This window comes from Bombyx mandarina, chromosome 22 (genome assembly GCF_030267445.1).
Source record: "Bombyx mandarina strain Sakado chromosome 22, ASM3026744v2".
NCBI lineage: Eukaryota > Metazoa > Arthropoda > Insecta > Lepidoptera > Bombycidae > Bombyx > Bombyx mandarina.
The window spans coordinates 1,634,305-1,653,896 of record NC_143228.1 but is presented as its reverse complement, the minus strand read 5'-3'; the positions used below and the strand labels follow the sequence as shown (position 1 = coordinate 1,653,896).

At 41.8% G+C, this 19,592-nt stretch overlaps 1 protein-coding gene across 1 annotated transcript in view; it reads right to left on the bottom strand.

Annotated features, from left to right (window-relative positions):
* LOC149500281 (netrin receptor UNC5C) overlaps positions 1–15,781 on the bottom strand; it is a 185,400-nt gene extending 169,619 nt beyond the window's left edge. Inside the window, exon 1 of the mRNA XM_089737023.1 lies at positions 15,643–15,781. The gene's annotated coding sequence lies outside the window, so the exon portion shown is untranslated. The remainder of the gene's footprint in view (positions 1–15,642) is intronic.
* Positions 15,782–19,592: the final 3,811 nt, after the last annotated feature.

The following is a 19,592-nucleotide window of genomic DNA, read 5'->3' as shown; positions in this document are numbered from 1 at the left end:
AGTCATTTAGACTATGAACCGTATTGGTAAACATATTTAGAATCCGTAAGGACACAATTAGTAAATGACGGAATTTTACAGATGTGAAAGAAATACAATATTAACTAATGTTCTAATTCCAAATGAAGATCTGATGTAAAGTAAACAATATACATATGATTTAGTAACATGAGGAAATAAGTATGTTATATAGTAACAATGATTTAGAACTTAAGAACTAAGAGTTAGAGTACATTATGTGTTTATGAGAATTGATATATGACTTAGGTACTAGTGTGAGGGGCATAACATAACAGCCTTAAAACGTAGCATAGAACGTAAATAATTCGCTTTAAGTGTGTCCAATCGTCCGTAGTTTTGAGTTAGAGATTTGAAGCTTTGTTCACAATCTGATCACGTTGCAAGGAAACGCAAGCTTTATGACCAAGCTTTATACTTTCTAATTCTTTCTTCAAAAGATTGTACGTTTTATTGTAAGCTTCTTGCAATTAATTCTTCTAATTTCTCCGTCTCGTCCTAAATTACAAATTAAACTTGCGAAATCTAAGAAAGAAAGAATCACATAATACCGCTTCGTCAATGCCTTTATGATGAACTAGCGGCCCGCTCTGGCTTCGCTCGGGTTTTTAACAAAAATTTCAACGATATTTGATGTTGTTTTATTTTTAAAATAAAAGAACACTTGTTACCGCATAACTATAATAGTTAGATATATGCTGTCGCTATATATTTTGTAAATCATAATGTGTTCTACAAAGTCGTACTACTAGGCTGCACTAAAAGTATCGGGAATGGAATATTTCCACTGTACCGGTCATATTAAATATTTTTAATTGAAAACTCCTTGGTTTTAAAATCGAATACCATTTATTTATTTAAAAAAAGATTCTCGGTCTTCTCACGAGGTTTTGTCAAACTTGTTTAGTCGTTGAGAAAATGGAATTGACTCGAGAAATTCAAGAGCGATGATTTATGATGACTTTCGAAGTGGTTTAACACAAAAACAGTGTGTTGACCGGATGATTTCTGCATTTGGTGATGAAGCCCCATCCAAAACCACAATTTATCGCTGGTTTACCGAGTTTCAACGTGGACGTGTCAAGCTCAGTGATGATCCCCGTCAAGGTCGTCCAAAAACTACAGTCACCCAAGAAAACGTTGATGCTGTGCGTAAGCTGATTGAGGAAGATCGACATGTGACATACCGCGAAATTCAGGCAACTTTAGACATTACCATGAGTCAAATACAAATAATCTTGCATGAACAATTAGGTGTAAAAAAGTTGTTTTCCCGATGGATACCGCATTCGCTCTGTGAAGAGCAAAAAACGGCTCGCGTTACTTGGTGCGTCAGAACTCTCGAAAGATCCCACGCAGGATCCTCAAATGCTGTATACAAATTTGTATCAGGTGACGAATCCTGGATATACGCGTACGAACCCGAAACAAAAAACCAGTCACGAGTTTGGGTGTTCGAAAATGAGTTAAAGCCAACAAAAATTGTTCGTTCACGGAGTGTTGCAAAAAAAATGGTGGCCACGTTTGTCTCCGAAACCGGCCATGTTACGACTATTCCTCTTGAGGGACAAAGAACGGTTAATGCAGAATGGTATGCTAGCATTTGTTTGCCACAGGTCGTTTCTGAACTCCGTAAAGAGAACTGCAACCGCCGCATCATCCTCCATCACGACAATGCGAGTTCTCACACCGCGTACAGAACAAAAGAGTTTTTAGAGCAAGAAAACATAGAATTATTAGACCATCCGCCGTACAGCCCCGACCTGAGCCCTAATGATTTCTATACTTTCCCTAAAATAAAGAATAAATTGCGTGGACAGAGATTTTCATCACCTGAAGAAGCTGTGGAAGCCTACAAAACGGCCATTTTGGAGACCCCAACTTCGGAATGGAATGGTTGCTTCAATGATTGGTTCCATCGTATGGAAAAATGTGTCAAATTTCGCGGAGAATACTTCGAAAAGCAATAAATACATTTTTAAATAGTAATGTTGTGTCACTTCGTTAATTCCCGAAATTTTCAGTGCCGCCCTCGTATATTATTTTATTCTATCATCAATAGTTATCGCAGGGCGCGCGATGTAAAGAATATTTTAGGTAATTTTTTTACACCTTGGGTTATGTTATTGGAGTTTTAGTAAGAATCCCTAATTTTTTTCAGAAAGATTATAGTCTATGTCACTCAGGAATAGTGTAGCTTCCAAACAGTGAAAGTAATTTTCAAATCGGTTCAGTAGTTTCGGAGCCTATTCAATACAAAAAAACAAATCTTTCCTCTTTATAATATTATAGTATAGATCAATATTTTCTTAAACTGCACCTAAACAGTGGCAATGCTCAATAAATCGAGATGGAATGCGAATAAAGTGGTGACAAGATTAACATAGCTCAGATATCGGTAGCAGGGCGTTGACTCGTTGTTATTATATCAACTGTGTAGTTTCAATTCACGTGTTTTAATTTGTAATAGATTTTTTTTTATTGCTTAGACGAGTGGACGAGCTCACGGCCCACCTGATATTAAGTGGTTACTGGAGCCCATAGACATCTACAACGTAAATACGCCACCCACCTTGAGATATAAGTTCTAAGGTCTCAGTATAATTACAACGGCTGCCGGCTTTTTCAAATACATTGAGAACGCACTGTTTTTACAAATTCTGGACTTATTTCTTTATTTTTTTTTATTGCATAGATGGATGGACGAGCTCACAGCACACCTGGTGTTAAGTGGTTACTGGAGCCCATAGACATCTACAACGTAAATGCCCCACCCACCTCGAGAACGGCTACCCCACCATTCGAACCGAAACGCATTAATACTTCACGGCAGAAATAGGCGGAGCAGTGGTACCCACCCGTGAGGACTCACAAGAGGTCCTACCACCAGTAAAGCTTTAAAATTAGCTTATTGAATTAAAAGTTAATGTTATCAATGTATTCTGTAGTAATTAAATTCTTTGTAACGATGATATTCACGATGATGAGGATTTGTTTATGTTGAAAGAAATTCACGGTACACCTGGTTATCGAAAGCCGCAGATATCATACAGTAAAACCCGCCACTCATCTCGAGAGAAGTAGAAGTCTCAGTTGAGATAAATACCAGCCACGTAATCATTTAAATCGAAATGATGACTGATTTACCCCAGAAATAGGAAGCACCGTATTCTGATAAAAAAAAACAAATCTTAATGCAATAATGTTTGCAATACAAAACACACCTTTTCAATCATACGTTTCATTGAATTTCTGATCTAAATTTTGGCTGCCTAATTCAGCGATCAGTGGTGACGACTTTAATATCGGGGGTCATACTCGAAGCCTAGTAGTACCTTCGTGTAGGATGTATTTACACATGTGTCGTGTAGGTTTATAGTACTCATAACACTCATTTTTTACTGATAGTAGGACCTCTTGAGAGTCCGCGCGGGTAGGTACCACCACCCTGCCTATTTCCGCCGTAAATCAGTATGCGTTTCGGTTTGAAGGGCGGGGCAGCCGTAGTAAATATACTGAGATCTTAGAACTGATATCTCAAGGTGGGTGGCACGTTGTAGATGTCTATACTTCAGTAACCACTTAACACCAGGTGGGCTGTAAGCTCGTCTACCCTTCTAAGCAATAAAAAAATAAATTGATATTTTATCTAGATGTGGAATGTGAAATGAATTGGATATATTAATTAGCGTGCTCGAACATTCACCGCGTTTAAGTAGATTTGTATTGTGTTGGACTAAGTTTAAGGTAAAAATTAGCTCACTCGATTAATAAAATCGATATAATTATATAGAAAAAGTACAATGCAATTCAGTAACGATTGATCAGAGTTCAATGTCTGCATGTGGTCTGCATGCCAACTGTTTTAGGGTTCAGTGGTCCAAGGGCGAATGCTCCGTGAGGGGAATAAATTAGGGTAGGAATATTGTTCACTCATATGAAGTATTTGACGGACGTGATATAGTTTTGAAAGTCTTTATTTATGTTTTGTAGTTAGTTAGGTTTTATTTTCTGTAAATGTATTTTCTTGGAATTTAGTAAAATCATTCATTGAATTAAATAGGTAAGTAAATAGGTTAAGTGCTATTAATTAATAAGCTAATCATTTTATGAAATAAAAGTAAATATTTTCATACCAATAATTGACACCTTAGGTACATGAATTTGTTTTTATTCAGGAATAACTCGTTAATAGCGGGATTTGCCATAAATTGTTTGGGATAATTTTTCAGAATTACTATGTTAAAAACTTGGCAAAGTAATGAATGATGGGAGTGTGAAAGCCACGAATATCATGATTTACTTAATCCATCTTTTTTTATTTATTACTTAGATAGGTGGACGAGCTAACAGCCCAACCGGAGTTAATTGGCTATCGGGGTCCACGGACATCGACAACGCACGCAAATTCCGTCACGCACTTTGTGATATGAGTCCTAAGTTTTAGTTTGTATCAGTATCAGTGGTATTTTTGGGCTTCGTATCAGGTTAATGAAGTACGAGTAGGTACATTTGCCTATCAAAGCTAAAAATCACAATAAATTCCAGATTTACGTTAAGTTTTTGCTTTCCCGAGGCTGCTATGTTATTGTTGAGGTGCCTATATTACAGTATTGTTGTCTCTTGCACTTTTCTCATTACTTCCCGACACTGGCTTAAGTCGGTGATCAAAATAATTATTACAAACTAACAATGTACGGAACTTAAGTTTATTTATATTAGCTATTGCCACTTAGTTGCCGTGAAACGATTTCATAAAGCCTCTTTTGTTTGACTTATAAGGATTACTATTGGCAGAGTAAGTAACATGAAGAGATATAAGTAAGGAATTCGTAGTACCATTCAGCCCTTTTCTGCAGTAAAACAAAGATGGCATTCAAGTCGTTGTCTTATTTCAAGTCGTGAATATCGCCACCCACCTTGACATGCGAGGTCAAAGGTATTTTAATTTTTTTTATTGTTTAGATGGATGGATTGCCCACCTGGTGTTAAGTGGTTACTGAAGCCCATAGACATCTACAACGTAAATGCACCACCAACCCTGAGATATCAGTACGAAGGTCTCAAGTATAGTTACAACGGCTGCCCCACCCTTCAAACCGAAACGCGTTACTACTTCACGACAGAAATAGGCAGGGCGGTGGTACCTACCCGTGCGAATTCACAAAAGGTCCTACCACCAGTAAAGTCTCACACAATAAAACCTTCAAATGCATAATTAGTTCACAGCTGAAATTAGGGGGGCGATTATGTCACGTGGAACTGACTTGATAGATATTCTTTTGCTACAAGTAGTCGTAATTATCAGTACCCTAAAAAATAAAACGTCAAGCATCAAAAATATTGTTCAAATTTCGGATGTAAGTACCATTTTTTCTTATACATAAAAATAAGTGAAATACGAATGTAAGCTTATGTTCACGATTGGCTTCCACGGTGAAGGAATAACAACGTGTAATAAAAACCAAATGCGCAATAATTAAAATTAGCGCAATTACGTAACACCAGATAAGCAGTGAGCTTATACACCTGTCTGCATAATTTAAAGCCTAGTTGGTTTTCAGAAATAAGTTCGTAATAGGCGTTATTTTAATATCACTTAGAATTGTAACTTCAATTGGAATTGGGCCATTTGGAATTGTCTTAACGTGGGTGGTAGCTTTGGCGTTGTTATACCTACACACTCCAGTAATTATTAAGTTAAAACAATCGAATTAAAAGTCAAATTAATTAAACACGGTTTCGTAAACGTTCTTTGAAATTCATAAAAAATAGTATCCTTTTTATTTACGCTAAATATAATAACTATATTTTTCTATGCTGTAACGATTTGCTGACTTTTTGCTGCTGTGTTTAACGTCAATAGCTTAATGATAGGGCTACGAGAGATATTATCTTTATTGGTCGTTCTATAAATTGTTCAATTTATTATAATTGAATTACAGTTTTGAATGATTTATACACTACCTGACCTTTTTTAACTGATGTAAAAATATTTGGGCTAGGCCACCGGCGTTGGTCTAATTAACCTTTTACGAAGCTTACAACCGAAAAACTGAAAGATATCATGATTCTAGAATATGTGTGGACATAACAAATGTGTATACTGATAGTAGATAGAAAGGCTGGATGGACCGACCCTGGGGTAGGTAGATCAAGTTGCATGTTCTACATGCTGCTTGATGAGGCTGTCAGGGACGGAGTTGATATACTTAGATTTATTTAAATACTAACATAGTCCTTAAGTTATTTGTAATACTAACACACTATGAGACTATGATGTCTCGAAATAAAAGTTTTATTTTTTATTATCCTCTTATTTTATAATCTGCTCATCCTTCGGTTACTTCCACATTACACTGGGTAATGTTGCCATGTTATTTTAATAATAATAATTTTTTTTTGGATTTCAACCTTTTTTAAAGTAATTCATCGAAATTACATTAAACGCGCCATATTATTGCCTTGTAGATTCACATAGATATATTATATATCTCGCAATTAGTAGTCTATCATCGGTACTAAAACAATAACATCTTAACTGGAACAGGGACAAAAGAACCCAATCTTTAAATGCTATTATATTTAATATAATCTGGCTCTCTCGGTGTTGCCGCCTGTTTCATCTAAATCACACACCGGTTTTGATCACTATTATAAATAGCAGGAAACAAAGAAGCTATGTAGATATACTCTAATTATCTCTTGTAAATATAAAAAAAAACTAAATGTGTGGTGTCGTGGGACACCGGATAAGAACGAAGTTCCTTAATATAAAAATATTAATTTTAAGTTCTATTCGAGGTATATAGAAAATAAAACTGGAGGTTTCGCAACAGCCCACAGTCATTCGGTAACGTGCGAACTTATTGTGGTACACTTCATTCACGGTTGTTTGCATAAGAGTTAGTGTATTGCGCAAACGAACGCTCAGAGATCATGGTTAATGAATGATAAAAAAATATCTTATTTTTTGTACGTTATTACAAAGTGAAGTTGTACACTGTGTGCATTACTAATAAAAATCTTACGTTACGGACGTTTTTCCCGGTTAGGGTATCCCTCTGTATCGTCCCATAAGAAATTTCATTCCAAAAATGGCTTAATCACAATGGAAACATCTCAAAGTACTTTGTAGATAATGTATTATCTAGCCGGCAAAATCACCCGTGCAAAACTAGTAATATTAAACAATACCAAGTCACGAAGGAACTTACCATTAATAGTTTCATTATTAAATTGTTTACGATCATTGCATATGAACCCGAGCTTCGACTCCGTGATACAATTAACGCGGTTAACACAGTGGGATATGGAAGGCCACACGACCGTGTTAATTACTATGCAAAGTGACCTACATACGTACTGCTTGGAAATATGAAGGCCCTATGTAATATTGTTTCATTACAATCTTGTGATCGCTGGTTTTTATCGGCAGACAATCACAAAGCCCATCTGATATTAAGCGACTATTAAAGCCCATTGATACTGAATCGCGAATGGCGGTAAGTACTTTGGGAGGCAAGATTCAAATCTCTACTGCGTTGGAAGTATATTGACTCTAGCAGTGTTCAAATCGAAGTGTAAAATTAATTCGCTGTAGAATCGGGTGTTACCAGCTCACGGCCCACCTAATGCAAAGTGGTTACCCAACCATCTTGAATCCATCGCAATTTTAATTGTATGGTACCGTGATAGACAAGTCCTTCACCCATTCCGATAGAGGCACCCGTCACATGCGGACGTGCTCATCGTCCACTCGATCGCCCGGTCTTTGTTCGCCCGGCTTTTGTTAGCCCGGCCATTGTTCGCGCGGCCTGTGTTCGTGATACATCTGCCGACCAAGTGTGTTTCCTGGAAGCTTTTATTTGTTTTGTTTTAGTTATTTTTGTGTTCGTGGAACATTTGCCGACAAAGTGTTTTCCTGCAAGTATTTATTTGTTTTGCTTCTTTTTGTAATTTCTGTTTTGTTGTGCTTTTTCTTTGTCCTGTAGTAATCGCGCCGCATTGCCACCTGTGTTCAATAGAACCGCTCAGGTCCGAGAAGTTGGGGCCTCGCCGCAAGGCGAGTGTTTTCAAGACCCAGGGCCGCCCCACCTGGGTACTCAGCGATCATGGACGCTGTATTCGTGGAATTCCTCCGACTTCGTCACCCACAGCTCGCCTCAGAGTTTCTGGCTTTCAAGGCCAATCACACTGCGAGCTCTCTCGAAGACTCCGCCGTGCTCGCTGCTCCTGCGTCGCCTGTACCTGCGTGCAAAGCGTCTACATCGAGCACCGCAGCCTCCGTCGTGCCTGCCGTTCCCGCGTCGCCTATACTGGCGAGTAAAACTACTGCGTCGTCCGCCGTGGCCACCGTTCCAGCAGCGCGATCATCCGCGGCCTCCGTCGCGCCCTCCAAAACTCCTGCTTGTAGGTCATCTGCGCCCGCCTCCTCGTCCTCCGACTCTGACTCGGAGATGGAGGTCGACCTCGCCCCCGCCTCATCGACGGATGGATTCACCCTGGTACAAAAGGGTAAGAAGCGTGCCGCGGAGTCTCGAGCTCTCGCGGCCGCTAAAATTAGCAAAGCCGCGAACGCGTCGCGCCCCCGCCCTCAGACTCCCGTTGCGCCTCCAGCCCGTGCCACTCCGTCGCCGCGACCGGTGGCGCAATCTAACACTCAGACCCCTCCCCCGGTTATCCTTCAAGAGAAGGCAGCTTGGGACCGAGTTTCCCTGGCCCTTAAGGCCAAAAATATTAATTTTGCCAGCGCCCGTAATCTCGCCAACGGGATTCAAATAAAAGTAACGACACCCGACGACCATAGGGCCCTCTCAAGTTACCTCCGAAAGGAGCGTATAAGTTTCCACACTTATACGCTCCAGGAGGAGCGCGAACTCCGCGTTGTCATACGTGGAATCCCGAAGGAGCTAGATGCCGATCTCGTCAAGGCAGATCTGATAGAACAAGGCCTACCAGTAAATTCCGTGCACCGCATGCACACCGGCCGCGGTAGGGAGCCATACAATATGGTTTTAGTCGCCCTCCAGCCTACCCCCGAGGGTAAGCAAATTTTTAACATTCGGACCGTCTGTAGGCTCTCCGGTATTGCCGTCGAAGTCCCCCATAAAAAAGGCACTCCTAGTCAGTGCCATAACTGCCAACTGTACGGGCACTCTTCCCGTAACTGTCACGCGCGCCCCCGATGTGTTAAGTGTTTGGGCGATCACGCCACGGCCCTCTGCGCTCGCGACCAAAAAACCGCGACGGAACCGCCTAGCTGTGTCCTGTGCCGAACACAAGGTCACCCCGCGAACTACCGTGGATGCCCCCGAGCTCCAAAAATAAATCGCCGCGTCGCCCGTCAAAACCGCCTCCGAGCTTCCGGCCCAGACATCAAAGCCACGGTACCCTCTGTGCCGAAGGCTAAGCCAGCTTTCGTGCCGGCGTCGGTGCCCAGCGTCTCGGCTTGGGCTAAACCGTTGCCGTACACGAACACGGCTACAACTCTCTCCCCCGCGACTCGTCCCACCCCCGCGATACGTCCCTCCCCCGCGACCTGCCCTCCGACCGCGTCCGAAAATCTCGCTCTAGCGATCGACTTTTTTCAGTCGATCAACTTTGAGCGTGTTAACGCTTTGGGTGACGCCATTCGCGCCGCCTCCACTGCACAACATTTCATCGCCGTTGTGCAAGAATACGCTGACGTATACGCGTCGTTAAATACGTACGTCCTCCCCTCACTCCGCCGGTAATCAATGGCGTACATTAGTAGAATAAAACCCTTATCCGTAACAATAGGATTTTTTAACGCTTACGGTCTCGCAAATCAACGTGATCAGGTTTGTGATTTTTTGCGTGACCATCAAATTGACATTTTCTTAGTGCAGGAGACCCTACTTAAGCCCGCGCGCCGTGACCCTAAAATCGCGAACTATAACATGGTCAGGAACGACAGGCTCTCTGCCCGTGGTGGTGGTACCGTTATTTACTATAGAAGAGCCCTGCATTGCGTCCCGCTCGATCCTCCCGCGCTCGCTAATATCGAAGCATCAGTGTGCCGAATCTCACTGACGGGACACGCGCCGATCGTTATCGCGTCCGTTTATCTTCCACCGAATAAGATCGTTCTAAGCAGTGATATTGAGGCGCTGCTCGGTATGGGGAGCTCTGTCATTCTGGCGGGCGACCTAAATTGTAAACACATCAGGTGGAACTCACACACCACAACCCCGAATGGCAGGCGGCTTGACGCGTTAGTCGATGATCTCGCCTTCGATATCGTCGCTCCGTTAACCCCGACTCACTACCCGCTAAATATCGCGCATCGCCCGGATATACTCGACATAGCGTTATTAAAAAACGTAACTCTGCGCTTACACTCGATCGAAGTAGTTTCAGAGTTAGATTCAGACCACCGTCCCGTCGTCATGAAGCTCGGTCGCGCTCCCGATTCCGTTCCCGTCACGAGGACTGTGGTGGATTGGCACACGCTGGGCATCAGCCTGGCTGAATCTGATCCACCATCGCTCCCGTTTAACCCGGACTCTACCCCGTCTCCTCAGGATACCGCTGAAGCCATAGACATCTTAACATCACACATCACCTCGACATTAGATAGGTCATCGAAACAAGTTGTAGCGGAGGACTTCCTTCACCGCTTCAAATTGTCCGACGATATTAGGGAACTCTTTAGAGCTAAGAACGCCTCGATACGCGCCTACGACAGGTATCCTACCGCGGAAAATCGTATTCGAATGCGTGCCCTACAACGCGACGTAAAGTCTCGCATCGCCGAAGTCCGAGATGCCAGATGGTCTGATTTCTTAGAAGGACTCGCGCCCTCCCAAAGGTCTTACTACCGCTTAGCTCGTACTCTCAAATCGGATACGGTAGTAACTATGCCCCCCCTCGTAGGCCCCTCAGGCCGACTCGCGGCCTTTGATGATGACGAAAAAGCAGAGCTGCTGGCCGATACATTGCAAACCCAGTGCACGCCCAGCACTCAATCCGTGGACCCTGTTCATGTAGAATTAGTAGACAGTGAGGTAGAACGCAGAGCCTCCTTGCCACCCTCGGATGCGTTACCACCCGTCACCCCGATGGAAGTTAAAGACTTGATCAAAGACCTACGTCCTCGCAAGGCTCCCGGTTCCGACGGTATATCTAACCGCGTTATTAAACTTCTACCCGTCCAACTCATCGTGATGTTGGCATCTATTTTCAATGCCGCTATGGCGAACTGTATCTTTCCCGCGGTGTGGAAAGAAGCGGACGTTATCGGCATACATAAACCCGGTAAACCAAAAAATCATCCGACGAGCTACCGCCCGATTAGCCTCCTCATGTCTCTAGGCAAACTGTATGAGCGTCTGCTCTACAAGCGCCTCAGAGATTTCGTCTCATCCAAGGGCATTCTCATCGATGAACAATTCGGATTCCGTACAAATCACTCATGCGTTCAACAGGTGCACCGCCTCACGGAGCACATTCTTGTGGGGCTTAATCGACCAAAACCGTTATACACGGGAGCTCTCTTCTTCGACGTCGCAAAAGCGTTCGACAAAGTCTGGCACAATGGTTTGATTTTCAAACTATTCAACATGGGCGTGCCGGATAGTCTCGTGCTCATCATACGGGACTTCTTGTCGAACCGCTCTTTTCGATATCGAGTCGAGGGAACCCGCTCCTCCCCACGACCTCTCACAGCTGGAGTCCCGCAAGGCTCTGTCCTCTCACCCCTCTTATTTAGCTTATTCGTCAACGATATTCCCCGGTCGCCGCCGACCCATTTAGCTTTATTCGCCGACGACACGACTGTTTACTATTCTAGTAGAAATAAGTCCCTAATCGCGAAGAAGCTTCAGAGCGCAGCCCTAGCCCTAGGACAGTGGTTCCGAAAATGGCGCATAGACATCAACCCAGCGAAAAGTACTGCGGTGCTATTTCAGAGGGGAAGCTCCACACGGATTTCCTCCCGGATTAGGAGGAGGAATCTCACACCCCCGATTACTCTCTTTAGACAACCCATACCCTGGGCCAGGAAGGTCAAGTACCTGGGCGTTACCCTGGATGCATCGATGACATTCCGCCCGCATATAAAATCAGTCCGTGACCGTGCCGCGTTTATTCTCGGTAGACTCTACCCCATGATCTGTAAGCGGAGTAAAATGTCCCTTCGGAACAAGGTGACACTTTACAAAACTTGCATAAGGCCCGTCATGACTTACGCGAGTGTGGTGTTCGCTCACGCGGCCCGCACACACATAGACACCCTCCAATCCCTACAATCCCGCTTTTGCAGGTTAGCTGTCGGCGCTCCGTGGTTCGTGAGGAACGTTGACCTACACGACGACCTGGGCCTCGAATCAATTCGGAAATACATGAAGTCAGCGTCGGAACGATACTTCGATAAGGCTATGCGTCATGATAATCGCCTTATCGTTGCCGCCGCTGACTACTCCCCGAATCCTGATCATGCAGGAGCCAGTCACCGTCGACGCCCTAGACACGTCCTTACGGATCCATCAGATCCAATAACCTTTGCATTAGATGCCTTCAGCTCTAATACTAGGGGCAGGCTTAGGGACCCCGGTAACCGTACTCGTCGAACTCGACAAAGAGGTCGACGTGCAACCTAACCCATGCATCAGCCCGCTGAGTTTCTCGCCGGATCTTCTCAGCGGGTCGCGATTCCGATCCGGTAGTAGATTCATTCGCGAAACAATTGCTCTTGAGTTGTTAGGTCTCCTTCGGAGGCGCTCGGGCAGTTGTTAGCAAATCCCACCCCTCTTGGCTGAGCCTTTGCTCGCCCACCTGTCCTGGTGAAACTGGAAAGGCCTTCGGGCCACCAGTAAACTTTCAATCATAAAAAAAAAAAAAAAAAAAACAAGTCCTTCAAATAGGTTGGGCAGTGCAACCGCCACGGTTATTGCACGCTTATAAGTTGACCTACTATCAGTTATTAGATATATTATAATTTTTGCGTTTCTTTGGTTTTATTGGACGATGTTAACGGTTTATTGTGAATATGTGTGAAGTATTGCAAAAATCGTAGCGTGGGTAGGCCTCCCATAAGGTGGGCCGACGACCTATTGAGGTTCGCGGGGATCCGCTGGATGCACGCAGCGCAGGACCGGTCTTTGTGGCGAGGCTTGGGGGAGGCCTATGTCCAGCAGTGGACGTCCGTGGGCTGATAGGAAGGATTGCAAAAATCGGTACTTACACTTACGGGCTGCAAACGTCTACGTAATTGAATCGATACGAGTACACTGGGTGTGTTCAGCCCTGCAGAGACAGATAAAGCAGAGATACGTAGAGATGGAGGTGATACCGAATATGAACTTGCAGCTGTCCTTATCACGTTTACGAAATGGAGTTACAGAGCAATCATATAGACTACACAAAATATCCTCTTACCATCTATATATATAAAAATGAATTGCTGTTTTTTTTTTATTGCTTAGATGTGTGGACGAGCTCACAGCCCACCTGGTGTTAAGTGGTTACTGGAGCCCATAGACAACTACAGCGTAAATGCGCCACACACCTTGAGATATAAGTTCTAAGGTCTCAGTATAGTTACAACGGCTGCCCCACCCTTCAAACCGAAACACATTACTGCTTCACGGCAGAAATAGGCGGGGCGGTGGTACCTACCCGTGCGGACTCACAAGAGGTCCTACCACAAGTAATTACGCAAATTATAATTTTGCGGGTTTGATTTTTATTACACGATGTTATTCCTTCACCGTGGAAGTCAATCGTGAACATTTGTTAAGTACGTATTTCATTAGAAATGTTCGTTAGTCGTTAGTGTTCGTTAGTCTCGCTAAAACTCGAAAACGGCTGGACCGATTTGGTTAATTTTGGTCTTGAATTATTTGTGGAAGTCCAGAGAAGGTTTAAAAGGTAGATAAATATCAAAATGCTCGGAATTAAATAAAAATAACAATTTTGTTTTTCCTTTGATGTGTCCCCCGTCGGACGGATTCCTTTTGTTTGTTTTAAGTTTATTTTATACAAAAGCTTAGGTCTTTTACTTATCGATTGAGGCCCTACAAAGTCTTTCAAGTCAGCTAGTAAAATATAGAAATCGGTAGGCGATATTAAATCATCCTGAATACCGCCTCCAATACTAACACATTAATGGTCGATGTTACAATTAATTGACTTAATAAAGATCGTGGTAAAATCCGGCAAGCAATTTTGAATTAAACAAAATTATGTTCTATTAACATCGTTACGTGTAACTCGATATTGAATCTAAATTTTGGGTTCCAATTAATATTAGAATCTGTTGTTCATTTAATACAAGGAAACTATAACGATTGAATTTAGTTAAACTAAATTTACTTTAAGTGTGGTTTTGTGCTTTAAGGTTAGTTTTTTTTTTATTGCTTATATGGGTGGACGAGCTCACGGCACACTTGGTGTTAAGTGATTACCGAAGCCCATGGAACCCCAAGCAGGGTGGTGGTACCTACCCGTGCGAACTGACAAGACGTCCTACCACCAGTTGGGGAACAAAATAGTGTTAGTTATAGGAACAAGTAGTGTTGTGCTTCGTAGATTTTTATATTTCTCATGATGTATATATATATATATCTGTATATATTTAAACGTATATAGATTTGTATGTCTGTATCTGGTATCCATAGCACAGGGAGTCCTAATTTGGAGCCGGTGACGGTGCGTAATTTGTTACCAGTTATTTATATTATAGTTATTTTCCAGTTTCCGATATTTCAAGTCATGAAACGCACAACTACTTCGTGGCAGAAATAAGTGGAATCGCAGCTAGATACCATGACCAGGCTGGTTCACAACACTTCACCAGCCAAAATCTCTTCGCTAAGACTGTCAATATGCCCCTACGCAAACCTCTAAAGAACTTATGTACATTTCAAAACTATCTTAGATGACCTTTACCGAAAAATGCAAGCACAAAAAAAACTCTAAAACACAATGGGCCAATACATATTCGTAATTAATCTTTAAAATACCTTCACGTCTTTTGAAGGCATCAGATAAATTACGGAACAATCAAATCTGTGTGACTTGCATATTCCGCGCACAAAGATTACGAGATGTAATTAACATTTTTTTTTTATCACGTCGATAGATATGGTTAGTTTTTACGTTGATTAATTGCTTAATGTGATAAGGAGAAAAAATGGTTATTGTAATATCACGAAGTCAGCGCACGGAGCCCTGTACCTCTTTGGTAAAGAAATCAGAACACCTTTTTTATATATTACCAGTTGAGCCGGCAGACTCGATAAAGCAATAAATAAAAGATCTAAACTTTTGAATAAAATAAACTTAAAACAAACAAAAGGAATCCGTCCGACGGGGGACACATCAAAGGAAAAACAAAATTATAATTTTTATTTAATTCCGAGCATTTTCATATTTATCTACCTTTTAAACCTTCTCTGGACTTATACAAATAATTCAATACCAAAATTAATCAAATCGTTCTCGAGTTTTAGCGAGACTAACGAACAGCAATTTATTTATATATATATGGATTTACATACTTAAGCCTCCGCTTGTGATGGATATTTTAATCTACGCTATGTACTTGCAAGGATTGTCCTTTTTAAATACAAATGAAAAGGAAATTAAAAAAGCACTTACAAAACTTCATTTGGAAAACACAGCACAGAATAATACACTAGCTATAAAGCCGTCTCTTTCATACCAGTTGAATGGAACACGCGCGCAAGTAAAACAACGCTAGTAAGTATTTGCTCGTGAGGTCACGGGTATTGCTAGCGGGCGCTCGTCAAGGACTGGGTTAGTGTATAGTCGTGTCCTATAAGAATTCGTGGTAAGGCACTCTGAGTCCGCACTGTGGAGGTTTATGACGAAAGGAAGATCTTCTACCGAGCGGGTGATATTGCTCGCTAGACCGACGGTCCTAATGTATTTTTTTGAATTGATGGATTACTGGTGGCCCGGAGGCCTTTCCAGTTTCACCAGGACAGGTAAGTGAACAAAGGCCAGACAGGAGGGGTGGGACAGTTACCCGGCACCTCCGAAGTAGACACAACAACTCAAGAGCAGCTGCTTCGCGAATGAATCCACTACCGGATCGGAATCGCAACCCGCTGAGAAGATCCGGCGAGAAACTCAGCGAGCTAATTCATGGGTTAGGTTGCACGTCGAACTCTTGTCCGAGTGTTGTTGTTCGGAACCAGTATTTAAGCAAGCTTATCTTGAAAAGTCATAAGCGAAATTTTTTTTTTTTGCTTAGATTGGTGGACGAGCTCACAGCCCACCTGGTGTTATGTGGTTACTAGAGCCCATGGACATCTACAACGTAAATGCGCCACCCACCTTGAGATATAAGTTCTAAGATCTCAGTATAGTTACAACGGCTGCCCCACCCTTCAAACCGAAACGCATTACTGCTTCACGGCAGAAATAGGCAGGGCGGTGGTACCCACCCGCGCGGACTCACAAGAGGTCCTACCACCAGTAAAGGCATCATACAACACAAGATATTTGACAGATGCCTGAATCTGTCAAATATCTTGTGTTGTATGATGGCTACCCGCCACACGCACCGTATCACAGTTCTGCCAAAATTCCATGAAGATCAATTTAATTGCAATCAAGACATTTCATGCGCTCGATTCCTGCTTTTACTCTTAAGGTTTAGTGGACAGCGATTTTTTTTTCGGGTCCAAAGAGGACTGAATGCCTTATGCGAGGTTTTCACGCTTAAGAGGTGGGTACACACCTACATACCTCGTAGGTCTTGACGACGTGCCGATGCTAGGAGCAGATTGCAAGCCCATAGCTGTTTTTTGGGCTCTGCTCTGCCCACCAAACGACTCCGTTGGAGCGATCTCCCCCGACGTCTGATCTTCACCCAAGGTCAGAGACTGACAAAGTGAAGGAATTCTTGCAGTTAACACTGCAACAAACCTCGAGAAATGTATTAGTAATAAGTGTTAATTTGTACTGCACTACGTAACTGTCTAATTGTTTCTTAATACGATTTCTTTTAATTCTCGATATTTAGGGTTGTCGCAAGGGTATGATCACGGGTAGACTGAATACTGCGGTTAGGACCTTTAGCAGCAGACAATTCTGTCTTCCGTCTTTCAAGTAATTTTCTGAGTGTCATCGCTAGAACTAAATCACTCGTCCCCACAATATAGACATGCAGTATCAACTATTCTTTTCAACACAGTGAGTTCGCATTGTTTTTACAAATACTAGATTTAGTAAAAATAGTGTGCATCACTCGGAACTAGACCTTAGATCTTAGAACTCTTCTTTCTATGGGCTCCGGTAACCACTTAACACTAGATTGGCGGTGAGCTCGTCCATACAGTGATTGCAAAAATTTGACTTGTTTTATTTACATATAGATAAACCTTCATTATGAAAATATATATTCACCTATGGTAAGTGAAAATCGTGAACTCGCCCTCTCATAAGTGGAATTCAAACTATCACTGAAATAGCATGTCGTATTTAAAAAAAATAAAAAAAACACGCTTTTATAGAAAATCCAAACAAAAAATAGAAAATAAATTTTAATCAAAAATAGAGTAAGGAAAAATGATTTTATTGTAAAAAAAACCGTGGGGTGCATGGTATCAATAGTTAAAAATAATATCCAGAAAAACTGAAAAGCTAAAAATTTTTTTTTCATTTTTTAGTGAAATTTCAAAATTTTCAATGTATTTTTTTTTCAATTTTTCAAAAATGTCATCTGAATCAGTCGGTAGCTTGTCCGAGAAATGGGTGATCGGCGCGCATTTCCCCTTCTTGGTCTTGACGCAGACACTCCGGGTCTCAGGAAAACAAAAAATCGCCAATCCTGATTATCCTAGTAAGGATAACGGATCAAACTGCTTAAAATATTGAATTGTCATCGATCCTTAATAAGTATGCAAAATTTCGAGTTAATCCGACGTTTTGAAAGAAGTCAAAATCATTCTGAAAAATTCTGTTACATACTAACATACGTATGAAGCTAATAAAAGCGTATTAAAAAATAATTAATTCGTTCGACCTTAAATACGCTCTTCTACAGCGTCTGTGTATAATGTATAGACACTTCGCGCATTCCATGCAGCTACTGTCTTCTAGACTTTTATTCTCTTTCATTCATCTAAGCGTAGAAATAAACACTGATGTCAGAGGTGAATAGACCAGCTCTTGGACAATAAAGTGTCCCATTCAAAGTGCGATAAAGAAGTTTTATAGAAGATCGAGAAGAGTAAGAGATGATGAAGAAACGAAATGTTTGCCGCCTTATAGTACACGAAGATGAAGTTCCCAGTCGAGCAACTGTCAAACCAAAAGGTAAACGTCCACAAATGAAATAATAATCATAAGACTAAGTCGTTAAAGTCTAAAGGATAAGATGTTCGGAGCGTTCGTATCAAGCGATACAACGGTGGTCGATTCCCGCAGGCAGATGCAAATTTTTCTAATATGACACGTACTAAGCATATGTTCACGAATGACTTCAATGGTGAAGAAATAGTATCATGTAATGAAAATCAAATCCGCAAAATTATATTTGCGTAATTACTGGTGGTACGACGTCTTGTGAGCCCGCACAGGTAGGTACTGCGGCAGTAATGCGTTTCTGTTAGAAATGGTGAGGCAGACGTTGTTCTGTAAAAACTGACTTTAGAACTCATGTTTCAAGATGGGTGGCGGTATGTATGTTGTAGATATCTACAGGATCTGGTAACCACTAAATACCGGGTGGGTCGGGAGCTCGTCCCAAATCTAATCAATAAAAAAAAGACTAAAACATTAAATTAGTTTGTAACTGAAAATGGCTCTTAGTATTAAATATCTTGACATCCCTACCCCGAAGAGTCTAGCTAAAGTACTCTTAAGTAACTTCATCCCTAATCGCTGCATGAATAGCTCGCTTTCTCCAACTTATTTAATGCTCCGACGCTTTCAAAAGAGTCCTGTGCTCCCGTAGGATGCCAGTTGTTGCCAGTTCTCAAAGAAGGGTTCGAATGGCGTGTAAAAATAAAATAAAATTGTACCTTTTGAGGGAAATTGTTTTTTTTTTGTCAACAGATGTATAAAGTGCTCTTGGAAATGTTACCTTCTAGCGTATTTAGTTGTGGAGTTATGTCAAGCAGAAACTATTCAATATGTTATATAAGCCATGAGGAGCCATACTTGCTAACTGTAGCTACTGCGCTCATGTACACATAGTGCGTTATGAAGCGTCATTATTGTCACTGGTTCTGACTTTACTCTTTTCTATGGTGTTCCAGGAGGATTGTAGTCTTTGTGGAGGGTTCTGGCTGGAGGAGGCCTTTACCCGAGAAGGGATTCCGATCAATGGTACTGAAGAAAGTAACCGTATATATTAAATCGCGTGTAATAACGATTATTATTATGGATTGGAAATAAACGGGCTTTATTATTATGGTGTTCCATAAGTACCAATATTGGTAAAGATCTACTCGCATTGCACTGATTTCCATGAACATCAATAAACATACTTGAAGATGATACACATACAATATTTCTGGTCTAGTTCAATGTGCTTCATACCAGCGCGGCTGCAACTTGAAATTTTGACGCTTCTT